At 47.1% G+C, this 5604-nt stretch overlaps 1 long non-coding RNA gene across 1 annotated transcript in view; it reads left to right on the top strand.

The window, feature by feature from the left end:
* Window positions 1–206: 206 nt before the first annotated feature.
* The window catches only part of LOC133370258 (uncharacterized), a 36791-nt gene continuing 31393 nt past the window's right edge, over window positions 207–5604 (top strand). The window contains exons 1-2 of the long non-coding RNA XR_009759108.1: window positions 207–737; window positions 5469–5603. This is a non-coding gene — a long non-coding RNA (uncharacterized LOC133370258). The remainder of the gene's footprint in view (window positions 738–5468; window position 5604) is intronic.

The following is a 5604-nucleotide window of genomic DNA, read 5'->3' as shown; positions in this document are numbered from 1 at the left end:
ATAACTCGGTATACTGTACCACTGAGTATGCCACCCCCGCCCCCAGCAGACACAAAGCAGGCAGAAACGCGGCAGGTGCTGCTCTCCTAATGGCTCCAGTGCCAAAGCTGTGCCCGTTCAGGTTCTGCCTGCGGCGGAGCTTCTTCAACGCATACGGGGATCCAACCCCAACAGAACAAAGAAGTCAGGCGGCCCCTGCCAGTGTGGTTGCGCAGGGTGGATCCTCGGGGATCCTTGTTCCTGTCCAGCTGAAAGGAGGCGGGTGGTTTGTAACGCCCCGCAGCTCCCTGCCTTGAGCCGGGCAGGGCCGAAGCAGGCACAGAAGCCCCCTTTTTTTTGTGCAGCCCGGCGGCGGCGGCTGCAGCGGTGTTGTTTTTTCCAGGAATGTGCTGAATCGCGCTGCGTCCGGCCAGCCAGCCGGCGGGCGGGCACACGCACGCACACGCGCACACTGGCCCCATTCAGGCCTGCAGCCGGGAAAGGGAGTAGCCGCACCGCGGGCTGGCTGGCGGGCTGGCTGGCAGGCAGGATCCCCGTCTGTGGAAGTGGTGGCACTGCCCCAGGGGCCTCGAGGCAGCAGAGCAGAGAGACAGAAGGCGAGAAAGGAACTCTGGATGGATAGAAGGATAGATAGCAGGAGGCAAACCATTCGTTTAGCACTTTGGTGGAGATTTAGCACTTTAGAGAGAGCGTTCACGCATACACGGCCTCTATAACTCTTATAATAGCCCGGTAAGGTAGGTGAGCGTTCTTGTCGCCTATGTGAGCAGACACGCCCTGCAAGTAGAAAACTAGCATAAAAAGCAGGAGACTGGGTGGGTCAGTTCCTGACACTCTATTTCTTTCTTGCAGGTAGAGGGGAGAGCTTTAAAAATGGCGCCCCCCCCACCTCCAGGGTGATGTGGTACACCTCAGCATTGAACCACATCAAGCTCCTGCATGTGTAGATTAGGGCGCAGCCCTGGGATGGTTGAAGAAATAATTTCAAGAGGGCCTCTGAGCATATGAAACATTTCATCTTCCTCCTTCCATCGCTGAGTAGCACAGGGTGCTTATGTGTATCAGAGGTTAATGGGAGATTAAAAGATGTGGCTTCTGAGGGAGGCTTGAGCCCTGACACCTCTTTTTAGAAACTCAGACTTGGATAAATAATGCATTATTTTGAATACACGTTCCTGCAGCCTTTTTTTCAGTAGCAAAACCTGGCCCTTGAATGCATGATGTGGCTAGAACACATACTGTACATCAGCCTTCACCAACCTGATACCCTCTAGATGTTTTAGACTCCAACTCCCATGAGCCTCAGCCAATACAGCCATGCTAGCTGGGCCTGTTGGGCATTTATGTAAAGGAAGAGATAGAAAACAAGTGGCCTAAGTGAATAAGGGGTACCATCAAGGTTGGACTTTGGGGCAGAAGTCCATGGCCCCACTGTCCAGACTAAGCAGGAGCACCCTCAAATGCAGCAAGGCTGCCTTATCACTTTTGAAGTCAGTGAAGTAATCCACATTATCATCTAAAAAGCGGGGAGGTCATAAGACCATGAGGTCCAAAGGCTAAAATTACCTAAGGGCTCTGTTGCTAATGACAGCTGCCCAGGGGTTTTCAAACTTTGTGGCTTCAAGAGAATCCTTTCCACATTGACTTATCTGCCAAGGGACCTTGAGTTTGGGGAAGGGCCTAGCTCTGTGGGAGAGTGTCTCCTTTGTGTGCAGAAGGTCCTACATTCAATCCTTAGCATCTCCAGGTAGGGCTGGGAGGGATCCCTGTCTGAAATCCTGGAGAGCTTCTGCCAGCTAGAAGCGGCTTCCTATGTTCCTATGAGTGTCAAGTTCCAGAACACCTGCCTACTGCTGAGGATTTTGGACTGGTGTCTTCTAGGAAGCAGAGTCAACTCATTCTGGCCCCACAAGAACTGTCAGTGTGCACTCAGACACCATTTGCTGTTTCTCTGCCTCTCCAGATTGTGAGGGAAGACCGTTTAAGCTATCTTTCAAGAGCTCTTGTCTGCTGTGATGAGAGATACGCCCTCCATAAGCTTCTGAGGACCCCTAGTGTCTTCTAGGCTAGAACAACAATTTGTAAACCACCAATGAATGGAGATGGTTTAGATAATACAATGTGGAGTGTGGAGTATGTACAGAAATGACATTGTGGACGGGATGGTGTTTCGGAAAAAGTGGAGAATGTGGTTGGGTTCCAGAATTCCTGGACTGGAGCGTTCCAGGGAAAGGGATTAGTTTTCAGTTCCAAATGTAAATTCCGTTCCCGTTTTCAGTGGGGCCTTCCAAGCTGGGCTGGTTGATTAGAGGGGATGTTACAATCCATTGTCCCCACCTTCCTTGTAAGATCTTGTAAAAGTGACCCTCATGGCTCACAGGACTTTCGCATTGCAGTGCTACAGGTGCTGCTAAGAGAAAAAAGGGTTCAGAAGGTGTGCATGCTTAGGACATGTCCCTGTGTGTGGTGTGCTTGGCCACGTAGTTCTTGTGTGACCCTGGTGCTTGGGTGTTGGGGCTTTGGCAAGTTAGTGATTAATCTGCACTGCAAGGGCAGTAGGAGTGGGATTTGAAGACCTGGATGCCTCCCATAGGAGAGTGTGGGCACTGTGTTTGAGGAGTAAACAAACCCAGGGGTCATGGACCACGGTGGGTGGGTGGCAATGGTGGAGGATAAAGGTTGGAACAGTGGCCGGAAGGGATGGCATGAGGATTTTAACACAGGTCACAGTGAAGGTGAGCTGTATTCCCTCCGCCCCCCCAGACATGCACACCGCCCCTTTTCATCAGAGATTTGTGGGGAATCTCAGGTACCCCTAAATGTGTGCCCCATTTCCAGGCTTTTCAGACTGGGCAGTTGTTTGAAGCCCTCTTTCTCTGCTTAACTTGCCTGCAGATGAGGTGAGGTTCTGGCTTTCAGAACTTTAGGTTTGAGCTATCCACCATGATCAGCCAAGCTGAAGTTTGCCTTTCCTTGGAGCTGGAGTCTTGCAAGGAGCTCTGATCCCATCTGGCAAAGCTGAGGGCTTATTTAAATGAGTGTGCAGAGGAACCTATATGCCTTGCAAAGAGTTTTGGTTTTGTCTAGCAAGTTCAGGTTTCCTAAATTGCTAATGACATCACTTAGGACTGGGGTTTCCAAAATGTGGCCCATGGACCACCGGTAGTCCACAAGCTTCATTCAGGTGGTCGGGGGCGTGTCTGTGGATTTGTGGTTGAAGAAGGGAGATGGCATATCCACTGCAATGAATATTCATATTGATTTTTATTGTTTTTTTATAGCTTTTATTTCTTATATTATGGTATTACCATTTGAATTCTATGGAATTACAGTTACTACAACAGGCAGGAAAACTGCTAAGTGGTCTGCCAAGACGCTCAATGACTTTCAGGTGGTCCACGGGGGAAAACATTTTGAAACTACTGACTTAGGACACTTTGAAGAAGCTGAAATTTTAAAGAAATGTGGGGAAGCCTGGAGTCAGAGGTGTCATTTCAGATTGAGGGAGTGGCAGTGTGGGGTAGTGTGGATAAGATTCTCAGCATGGTTTAGAGCCTGCTTTCAAATATATTCAAGATTGAATAGGAGAAAAAGGATTATATTTTATTACTGTTTATTGTGGGGTTTTATATATATATATATCTCACAGTATGTGTAGCAGTACCATCAACCCCGTTCATTTATATTTTTAAACAAAGGAGTTTGTGCCATTGACATATCTACCTAGTATAGGGGCCCATTTAATTATTTCTAACAGGACTCTGTATAACAGCCTTCAGGCCCCTAGAAACCTACAACCTTACAGCTCCTGAACCCACTCTTGTGTATGGAAAAATAAAATGGAAGGGACTTGATGAACCAAGGTGACGTCACAATGGCATCATTGTGACTCTGTCTTCGATCCCTAAGTTCCTTCCAATTTCCCTGGAAAGTAAAGTAAGAAGCATGGCTGGGGGTGTGAGGAGGCAGGAACTGTAACCATGGAGGACCGTAATGTGTTCCTTTTTGCTCTTCCCCGTACCCCAGCTTGACCAGAAGGATCCTCCTTAATTTGGAGCCTGTGTGCAAATTTCTGGGATGGTGTGTTGCATTCCACTAAGTCCTACTCAGAGTAGACCCACTGAAAGTCTACTCTGGGCTCCTACTGGGAGGAAGGGCAGGATATAAATTGAATAAATAAATAAAAATAAATAAAAAACCTAAGTTAGTCATGTTTATTAACTCCAGTGTGTCTACTCTGAGTAGGGCTAGGATTGAATACCATCCCAGTGTTTTGGTCTTGTGGAGAGGGGTAAGGCCTCTGTGGTTGCTTAGCAACCACAAGTTTTGAACGTCCCACCATTTTGAAGCTTGTAGAATACTTTACAACAGAAGCTAATACCTGGGCCTAATCCAGTCCCCTAAGTTGGGGAGTATGGGTCCCAAATTGCCAAGCAAATATCTGAAGGAGGGAAGGCATCAGTGGCAGGAGAGATAAAACCCCAAGTGTGTATAAAAATAAAGATGTTATGACCCAAAACATTTAAAATGTAAATTATTCTGAGGCACTTGATAAAAGCACAACACCATGTGTTCTAGGCTAGAGTACATTAGATAGAACATGGTGTGTGTGTGTGCTAAGTGCCCTTCAAGAAAAAGTTTAGTTCAGTACGTATTGGGCCAATAAAATATTTATTTTTGTGCATCCTCAGGATTTCATCTCTCACCGTTTTTTATTTTCAAACTCCCAAGATCAGTCGCAAGAGAGGAATGAGCAGCCATGGTGGCAATGGGATCTGCCAAGCTGCTGCTCTTGGCCAGCCACTTCATAGTCTTACTCTTTTGTGGAAATGGCTTTCTAGGATTTGCTGACATAGGCTTTACGGGCAATGGTTGCTAATCTGTAATAAAGGTCTGGCTTCCCCTGAGATAATAACACAGGTGACTATCGCTCGCAGAGGCAAATCAGTACCCCCTGGACAGATGTCCATCTTGCCCATCAGCAGTTTCTTTAAGGGAATTGACCCATCTCTTACCCATAACAGGCTCAACTCTGTGGAACTCCCTCCCATTTGAAATCAGTCAGGCACCATCCCTGCTAAGTTTCAGATGTCAGGTCAAAACAGTTTTATTTCAGGAACTCTTTGCGCCGTGAATGCTGTCCTGTCTTATTTTTCAGTGTTTTGATGTACATTTTAAATGTCGTATGTTTTCATTTTTGTAAGCTGCCTGGAGACCCAGATGTGTGGAAAAGCAGGGCATAATTTTTTAAAAAATAAATCAGGCCTTGTTGATGGCCCAGATGTTTGCTCATTAATTTGATGTTTCAGTAGCAGCAGATGCCCTGTGAAGCTAGAAAGCTGAATGGGTCAGAGGGGAATTGTGAAAATTATGGTGCCAATTTTGGCTCCCATTAAACTCAAGAGGCTGGGGAGGAGGGTAGTGGAATTGCCATTCTGTTGACCTATTTAATCTGATTCTCTCTGTAGACTCTGCAATTGCATCTAGGACTGTTCACACAAGCATGTGGTTTCCAGGGCACTTTGGAGTAATCTGTGTTTCTTTGCAAGCCTTCACACGAAGGATGGAAAAGGAAAAGGACAGTGACTACAAAGGGAGATAAGG

The sequence above is a fragment of the Rhineura floridana genome, chromosome 15 (genome assembly GCF_030035675.1).
Source record: "Rhineura floridana isolate rRhiFlo1 chromosome 15, rRhiFlo1.hap2, whole genome shotgun sequence".
NCBI classification, from domain to species: Eukaryota; Metazoa; Chordata; class Lepidosauria; order Squamata; family Rhineuridae; genus Rhineura; species Rhineura floridana.
The sequence above is the reverse complement of the archived record's forward strand: the minus strand, read 5'-3'. Positions and strand labels throughout refer to the sequence as shown.